The following is a 9,902-nucleotide window of genomic DNA, read 5'->3' on the forward strand; positions in this document are numbered from 1 at the left end:
TTTCTTTAAAAGATTTTATTTATTTAAGAGAGAGAGAGAGAGAGAAATGAGCAGAGGCAGAGGAAGAAGCAGACTCCCCGGGCTCGATCCCAGGTCCCCCGATATCATGACCTGAGCTGAGGGCAGATGCTTCACCGACTGAGCCACCCAGGCACCCTGGGGTACCCATGTTTCCGTGTTCAGAGTTGCCTCCCAGTGTCCCAGCCTGCTGAAGAGGGAAGGAGAATGGCAGAAAGGAAACCGTTTGCTTTTTAAAAGGCATGACCTAGGAGTTGCACACGTCACCACTTCCACTCACATCCCACTGGCCAGAACCTGCTTACGTGGCCACAGGAAGCTGTGGGGGAACCTGGGACTCATCATCTCAAGCTGAGTGGCCAGGTGTCCAGCTCAAACTAGGGACGGTGGATCCTGGTAACAGTGAGCAGTCTCTGCCAGCCTCCCTGTCTTCGTTTTCTCTCTTCTCTCCCTGGGTACTTCGCCCCAGCTCCTTGCAGAAGCTCACTTCTCCACACAGTGACCCCAAGGCTCTAGCCTGACTGCATCCGGGCATACCCCACACCCATATCAACCTGCATGCTTTCCCTACAACTTCCCTCTGCCTTCCCCATCCTCTGGAGGAGAATCCACCCGCCGGGTCCCTCAGGCCCCAAATCCGGTAGCATCTTCAACTCCCCTCCTGGTGCCCTGGTGCCTTGTGCTCCCACATTACTCTAACCCCCAGATAGGGGCTCCTGTCTATTTCCTGTTTCTTTCTTCCCACCACCTGAGCTGCTCTACCAGCCTCCCACCCACTCCCTCCTCCTCCAGGCTCTCCCCTTCCAGCCCCGCCTTACCCACAGCCTCCAAGAAGCATTTGTAAAGTGTAACTCAGACCACATTACTCCCTGTTCAAACTCTTCCTTGACTCCTGCCACCTATGGCTCAAAGTCCAAATTCGCTGACAGGCAATTACAATTGACCCTTCCAGGATTTTCTCCTGGACTCCTGGAGTCATAAACTATGGGTAGAAGAACATCTCACCATTCCCCAGTGGGCCCAGAACCCTCCTGTTTCTGGCTCAGGCTGTTTCTTCTGCAGCCCTTTGTGCCCCCCATTCCCCATGGGCCTGGCAAACCTTCCCCATCCTCCAAGGGGTTGCTGTCTCCTCCTGCGTCCCAGCCTTGAGTCCTCGCTCCCACCCCACCCCCACCCCAGACACCCATTCTTCTCTGCGTTTGTAGCCCTTTGCTTATAGACTCTTGTTTGGCCCTTGACCCAGCCTGCCTCAATGTGCCCAGATGACTCGTCCTTGAGGGATAGCCCTGAGCTTTGCCCCTGGCCACACTCCCTGCCCTACACGCTCCTTCCTCCTGCTGTGAATCTAACTCTCTCAGCACTTTCTTACTAAAGTGCAAAACTTCCTGAGGGGAAAGGGGGCCCATGGCACGAGCTGGACGCAGGTCGCAGCTGTGGTTCAGGACGCTGTGGGTTTGCACTTCGGCTAGCCCCGGTGCTGGCAGCTGTTCCCGTCAGCGTGACCGAAGAATCAGCTGCTGGGCCTGCTCTCGCCAGCTCCCGCCAGCACAGTGGTCTGCCTTCCAGAGCTGTGCAGACTGCAGGCTAAATGCTTTCTGTAACCCGATCCAGAGTTAAAAATAACCCAAAGGTCTGACCCACTAAGAGCCTCCTTGGATCTTCCAGGTAGGGTAAGCTTTTCCTGGCAGCTCAGGCCCATGCTTTAAAACAATCCCCCTCCACCCCCGACCCAGCCCCACCAACTTCACCTCACTTTCACCTAAACTGTCTGGGGCCTTTCCTCTCCCAGTAGAGAGACTCTCTTGGCCCAGGTTTGGGGAAGGCCTCTGGCTTTCTCCCTCCCCCTGGGGCTGGGGGAATGCAGTGGGTCCTGCCCCTCCCTTGGCTTCCCAGGCCTTGGGTGGAACTGCTGAGCTCTCAGCCAGATGCTTCTGCTAACAGACACCGGGCAGAGACGCCAGTCCCCGTGAGTTCTCTTGGCTGAGCGCCCCTTCTCACCCCTCAGCCCCAGCCAGCCTGCCAGAGGCCTTCAGCCAGTAGCCACAACAGGGTGAGCTGAGGACAACCACGTCGCCCTCCTGTCAACCAGGAGGGACACTATCATCTCTGTTCCCCCAGCCTTCTTTCCACCCAAAGTCAAGGCCAGGTGGAAAGTTCCAATTGGTATTTCTTTGGGAGGCTGCCACTGGGGGGTAGCAGCCGTGTGGAAACTGGGCTTCTCTTCCTGCCCAGGGCAACAGCCTCAACTTCAGCTAGAGAGAAGCTTCAAGCCTTTCCCATTGGGAACTTGTCTCCAGGCAGACAATGAAACCTGCAGTTCTGACTGTGACCAGGACAGCTAAGGGAAGACCTGGCAGTGATCCAGACCCAGGTTCTAGGTGTTCCTGAAGTCCAATAATACAACTGCCCTTCCTGTGGCCAGTGAGCCAGTACATTCCACTTTTTGCCATTTGAATTGGATTTTTGCTAATTGCAGCAAAAATGGACCTGATAAATGTATCTCCTAATGGCGCCTGGGTGGCTCAGTCGATTAGGCGTCTGCCTTCAGCTCAGGTCATGATCTCAGGGTCCTGGGATCCAGCCCCACATTCTCCCTCTCCTTCCTGCTTGTGATCTCTCTTTCTCTCTCTCAAACAAATAAATAGAATCTTAAAAAAAAAAAAAAAGTATCTCAAATAAATAAATAAAATCTTTTTAAAAATGTATCTCCTAATTGGTCTTCCTGCCTCCAGGCTTTCCAGACTCCAACCCATCCTTTGAACGGCTTCCAGATGGATCTTTCTACACTGCTGATCTAGACACATGTCTTCCTGCCCAGAACTCTTCAATGACTCCCAGCCATTGAGGAGAACATCCAAATTCTTTTGCCTGGCATTCCTTAGACTCTGGAATCTGAGCCAACATTTCCAACCTCATCTCCTGCCTTTCCCATTTCTTCAATTCACATAGACCCACTCCCTGGTGCTGGAACCATGCCGCACAGGCTCACAGGTCCCACGCTTGCATAGACTTTTCCTTCTGCAGGAGTGCCATTTCTCACCCAATGGACACCCACTTTCAGATTCATCTCCGAGGTTGATGAAGATGACTTTCTCAATACTCAACCCAAAAACTGTTGTTTCCTTAGCTTCAATTTCAAAGCACTTTATTTGTTCACCCTTCAACAAATATTGGTGGAGCAACTCCTATGTGCCAGGCACTGGGCCAAGAGCTGATGAACTCAAACGACACAGTCTTTGCTCTCATGGAACCTAGAGTCTAGGTGGGGCTGGAGGGAAGGCAGATGGTGATTATAGACAAATTAGGGTGCTTTTGGCTCTAAGTAATAGAATAATTCAAAATGGTTTAAGCAATAAGGGCTGTATCATATAGCATAAGAAGTGAGGAGGTAGGCAAACTGAGAGTTGGTGAATTTAGTGCTTCGGTGATGTCTGGGACTGAGGATATAAGGTAGAATAAGGGACCTACCTTATAGGACTGCTGTAGGATTAAATGAGTTTCTACATTTAAAGCAACAGAACAGTTCCAGGTACATCATTAATGAGCATTAGTTCAATGAGCATGAGTGATGTGTGAGTTCAAAGATGTATGAACAACCCATCAATGAATGAGTGGATAAGCAAACTGTGGTCTACTCATACGATGAAATATTATTGAGCCATAAAAGGGAATGAAGTATTAATATGTGCTACAATGGTGATAAATCTCAAAAATACGAAGTGAAAAAATGCTATGTGAAAAAAGCCAGGCACGGAAGGTCATATAGTGTATAATTCTATTTATATGAAATATTCAGAATAAGTAAATCCATAGACACAGAATGTAGATTGGTGGTTGCCAGGGGCTGGGGAAAAGGGAGAATGGGGAGTGACATAGGAGGTGAAAGGGAACTTGTACTTGTTACTGTGTATACTTAAGTATTATTGGAATACCCACTCAGCAAAAACAAAATTAAAGTAAAAATGAGAAATCACTTTCTCTGCACAGATTGGTGAAACTGGAAAAAAGTGTAAGGCCTGTTGCTGGTGGACTGTGGGGAGAGGGTGTTCTCACAGTGCTGCTGGAAATGGGAAGAGCTACAGTTCTTTGGGGAGTAGTGGCACCTATTAAAATAAAAATATATACACATTTGATCCAGTGATCTTATTCTTTTTTTTTTTTAATAACAGCTCTCTTGCTAAAATTCACGTGCCATACAATTCGGCCGTTTAAGGTATACAGTCCTATAGTTTTTTGTATACTCAGAGTTGTGCAACCGTCACCACGACCAATTTTAGAACATTTTCATCACTCCGAAAGGAACCCCCGCCCTGCCCTGCATCCATTAGCAATCACTCCCAATTCTCTTCTCCCACCCACCCCTAGGCAACCACCAATAACCTATTTCTGTCTCTTTGGCTTTGCCTACTCTGAACATTTCATACAAATGGAATTATTTGGGGTGCCTGGGTGGTTCAGTTGGTTAAGTGTCTACCTTCGGCTCAGGTCATGATCTCAGGGTCCTGGGATCAAGACCTGAATCGGGCTCCCTGCTCAGTAGGGAGTCTGCTTCTCCCTTTGCCCTTCACCCTGCTTGTGCTCTCTCCTGTTCTCTCTCTCTCTAATAAATAAATACAACCTTTAAAAAAATATATGGGATTATTTATAACCAGTTTCTCTCACCTAGTATCATATGTTCAAGGTTCATCATGTTGCAGTAATCTTATTCTTGGGAGTCCATTCCATAGCAGTAGAGGCACCCGTGCCTCAGGATATACGTACAAGAATGTTTACGGCAGAAATTTTCACAACAGTAAGAAAAAACAGAGGAAAAAAAGGAAGAGAAAGAAAAAACCAGAAGTGCCCCGGCTGCTGGTTCATCAGCAGGGGCGTGGAAACCACACAACTACAGAAGAATGCAGCAGCACCACACCCGTTACACTGACGGGGATTCCTTGAGCAAGAAGGAAGATACAGAAGAATGCAAAAAATACTCGAATCCAAGTTTTGATGTACAAACTCATTTTAAAGACACTCCTCTGTATTTAGGCCTTATACCGGAATCTGAGAAGACCTGAACTGGCTTCAAAGATGGCGGAAAGGAAGCCCTTGAGTCCAGCTCAGTTCTACTTCCAAGCTCCATGGAGTCTAAGAAGTAGATGAGAACAGCACAGAGAGTACATCTGAGAGAGGGCAGTTGCAGGGTTTGCCAGGGCAGGAAGCCACCCAAAATAGAGGCTTCCTGGGCTTTTGCCTTCCACCGCCCCCTCACCCCCAAAGGCCCGGCCAGCATCTCAGCTTACATCACACATCACTCAACATTCTGGTGCTCTGCAAACTCTGCCAGCCAGGCCCACCATCCAGGGCCTGAGAGCTGACCCTTGCTGGCTTGTCCACACTGAGGGACTCCCCTTTGTGGTGCCTGAGTCTCAGGTTGTGTGGCTTCCCGTTATCTGTGTCTGCATTTGCAGGATCCAGGACTTTACAATTCATGGCCATGGAGGAGTTTTCTGTGGGCAGGCCTGGCTAGAGCTTCACACGGTATGTGTGTAGATGGGGAATGAGGTGGACAGACACATAATTGTAAACAGGGGTTACAGGGGTGAGGTTAGGGGTAGGGGTTAGGGATCATGTGGTGAAGGGAAGACCAGAAGACCAGAGAGGGCAGGGGGAGCCAATAATAAAAGCAAAAGAAAAACAAAGAGGAACCTCATACATCTGGACAAACTTTGCATATGTTAAGGCATGTATAAAGAAATTAAATTTAAAAATTAAAAAGACAAAGACAATATACATGCTACTTGGGTGATTTTAAAAGAATCAAAACAAAAAAAAATGCCAGCTGCCTGACTGCAGGAAGGGCTTAATTCTTCCCTCCTTTCTTCCAGGTCTTACCCCAGGGAAGGCTTTTGTGCGGAGGACTGCAAGCTCACAAGCTGTAGTTTGGCTTCATGTGTTCCCTTAACACAGCTTCCTAGAACACATTAGCTGCTTGCCTACAAAATTTTACCATGAATAATTGAAATTAAACATTCCCAGTCAAAATAAATCAACACTGAATGATACAGTGCCCTTATTTTTCCTGTTTCTCACACCATTCCTCATCCACCGAAAGGAGTAATTTAAATTAAATTGAATTTCCCTGTCTTATTGCGGAATCTGCCAGGTTCCACTAAATTGACTGTTAGGTGAAAGCCGCAAATGAACTACAGTGAAATCTTCAGGCAGTGACCTGTCTGAGGAAGAACTGTTCTAAGACTTCTTGATTAATTGACATAAGCCTCGGAGGTGACAAACTCTAGGCTTGAACAAGTGTTCAAGAACCATCCACAAGTGGATAATCTCATTGAGAACCCTGGATCTTTCTAACAGTCTTCTCTGGCATTCTCACACGTTGACTTTCTGTCCTCGATTTGTTACATTATCGCAGGTGAAATGGTGGCCTCATGAAAGAGGTGTCCACCCAGAACCTGTGACTGTGACCTCATTTGGATCAAGAGTCAAGAGTCGTTGCAGATATAATTAATCTCAAGATGAGATCATCTCGAATTAGGATGGACCCTACATCCAATGACAAGTGTCCTTAGAAGAGAAGGGGAAGAGGCGCTGTGAAGAGAGAGGAAGAGATCCGAGTGATGTGTCCATGAGGACCTGCAGGGATTGCTAGCCGAGGCTAAGACAGAATGGATCCTCACTCAGAGGCTCTGGAAGAAACGAACCCTGCTGACATCTTGACTTCAGACTTCTGGCCTCCAAAGTGACAAGAAAATAAATTTCTGTTGTTTTAAGTCACTGAGTTTGTGGTAATTTGCTACAGAACCTCTAGAAAAGGAATACACTTATGGTCTAAATATGGCTGCTGACTCATCAAATATCACATCCCCACACCCTTGTATTCAAAGTAGGAAGAAAGAGAGTGGGGACCAGAAAGAATTTTATTTTTTTAGCAGAACTTCACTCCTCTTATATCTTATGAAGAAATAATGAAATTTGGGAAAATGAGTATTTGGCAAAAAGGAGTAACAGGGGTTTGAAAGTGTGGGGGAGGACAGTGGAGAGTGCAGACGGCATTTTTAGGTGTCAAAAATGGCTACTGTCTTTTAATGAGTGGGGACCAGCTATCCTAAAAGTCTTGTCATGTGCAGTCTGTTGAGATCACACACTAGAGAGCAATGATGACTTATCCCTGCAGGCTGGAACCTGGTTGCCCTGTTAACAAGAAATGGGGAGGGAGGGGACGGGAGAAGCGGCAGGTGGGCAGGCAACTAACAATGACTAGCCATACATGGGAATGTCTCACTGAGGTTCAATGACAGAATGTTCTACAAGGCCATGGCACACAAACCGATTGGGATGGTAGCAGGTATTCTTGGTGTTTGTTGGTGTGTGGCCAGATTCATTCATTCATTCACCCATCTAGAACACAACCCAAATTGACTTAAGTTAAAAAAAAAAAAAAAGGTTCTATGATTAGTACCTATAACCAAAGTCCAGAGGAAAATTTAGGGAATCTGCAGGGGCTCCAGTGCTGTCCTTAGGACTTGGTCTCTCTCCATCTCTGTCCTTTGGCTCTACTTTCTCTGTGTTAGTTTCATTTAAACAGGCTCCTCCCACTCAGAGATGAAAGGGCCACCAGCTATTCCAGGTTCCCATTCCAGTAAATCTGGACCCCCACCCCCAGCCCCGGGAAACAAAGATTCTTTTTACAAGTGTTCCAGTAAACCTCTCTACACTAAGTCTAATGGGGCCATCTGCAGCAAGCACTCATTCCTGCCCATCTCTGCACCTAGGGGTAGATTATACAGCCAGTTGAGGCTTGCATTGCACAGTGGCCCATGGAGCAGAGGGGAGGGGGCGTTGGGAGTGGGGTCGTGGATTCAGCCACTCCAACCACATGCACTCAGAGTGGGGAATACGTGGTTTCCTAAGGAAAATCAGATGCTTTTTAAAAAATTTAAATGAATTCAGAGCCAACAGAGGTGACAAATCCCCGCTACATTCCCAATTTGTGAAATGAATGCCATTGCATACAAGCGTGAGATAGATGCGGTTCAGGGCAAGTTCATCATTACTCTTGATGGGAGGAGGGCAATTTAGAGTATACGAAGGGCCTTCTAAAGGGGCAAGGGGCCACTAGCATCATCTAGATATAGAGTAATAATTGAGTCCCACGAAAGGAAAGGGAAAACTGAGGATGCTATAGGAAATCATACTGGCACAATTACATTCAATTAGGATTTGTAATACTTAACGATCTGTAAGGTGTAATGTTGGACATTAATCAGACTGTGTGGTTTGATGTTTAGAGGGCATTTCAAACACCAGAAACATAAAAATGAGGTCCAAAGTCATGCTCGTAGGTTTGGTCATACGAACTACACACTTCAGTTGCGGAAAATGATGAGATGTGTGAATGTTTGGGAAGATTTTCGGGGTGACGCTTACATAAGGAGATTAACCTATTGCTAAATATGGATTAACCTTACCAGATGAAGAAGAAGAAGAAAAAGATGTCCTATAAAGTTAGTAGTAGCCACATGGACCCGTGGGCATGTCACCAAGCAACAGCTTTAACTAGCACCGTTATTCATGGTTTCAGAGTAAAAGCCAGTTGTTGAAATGATTTGGTCACATCAATGGAAACGGTCTTCTCTGTATTGTTCTATATTATGTGAACATCTCACACCAGGATCCTAAACTTTGACCTTTGTATACAGCCAAAGTATGACAAACATCCCCGCATTCTGTCAAGCCGGCTCCAAGCACTGGTAAAGAAGGCTCTCATTCACAAAAATCTGTCTTGCCTTTAAAGATGAGCCATGTAAAACAGGTTAAGGACTATGGAGCACTCCAGCCTGGTCTCCCAGAGTGGTGTGGTGGTGGGAGTCCTGGGTTAGATCTGTGTTCTTTGGAGGGCAAGGTTCAGAACTTCAAGTTCTCTGCCTCTGACTGCCTCCTCAGACAGGGGCATGAACGTGTCTTAGAAAATATCATGAGTGAAAGTTAGGTATGAATATACTCTTCTGCTTGAATGTCAAAATAACAATTGCAATAACTAACATATTCATTCCAGACACCCTGCTAAGCACTTTATATGTAATATCTCATTTAAGCCTCACAATATCTCAATGAGGTACCTACTTAGCAGTCCCATTTTACAGATACAGAGAATGAGGCTAAAGAGGTCAAATAACTTACCCAAGGTCACATAGTAAGTGACACGACTAGGGTTTAAACCCAGGAAGACGAGCTTTTCACTCCTTTCCATTCTAAACTTCACCATGTGTGGGACCACACGTGGCATATTCATTTCCATTAATAATTCATTCCTTTACAATAGGACCAGGATGCCTTCCATAGTGGCTACTTCCAACAAACACAGGAAATCCCTAATTTCCACATACTTCGGGTTCCAGGAAGTTGGAAGATTGAGAACAGTGAGGGATCAAGCCAAACAGGACTCCTCAGCTAGCCCAGTGGGCACAGGAGTGTGCCCCTAACATGCAGGAGAAGTTCTGACGGGACGAGCTCATCCTGGGTTTCTGGCATGAAGAGGCATCCTAGGCAGAGCAACCCCGGACGAGAAAGTGACAGGAGCATTCATTACCTCCAGGCCTAGCCAGCTGGGGGCTGTCAGACACTCCTTCCTAGCTAGACGGGGGTCAGAAGTTCTCCTAAAAATAGCTGGGCCAGGCCAGCTCTGGAAGTCAATGCTGCATCAAAGGTTTATGAAAGCTCACAGAACAAGTCTGGGGCGGCCAAAGCCCTCCCTGAGCGGTCAGCAAGGCATCAAGAAAGGGTGCCCATGTTTCTTTAAAACGGCGATGGGTAGTAAGGAGGGCACATATTGCATGGTGCACTGGGTGTTATATGTAAATAACGAATCATGGAGCATTACATCAAAA

The sequence above is a fragment of the Ursus arctos genome, unplaced genomic scaffold (genome assembly GCF_023065955.2).
Source record: "Ursus arctos isolate Adak ecotype North America unplaced genomic scaffold, UrsArc2.0 scaffold_6, whole genome shotgun sequence".
Classification (NCBI taxonomy): Eukaryota; Metazoa; Chordata; class Mammalia; order Carnivora; family Ursidae; genus Ursus; species Ursus arctos.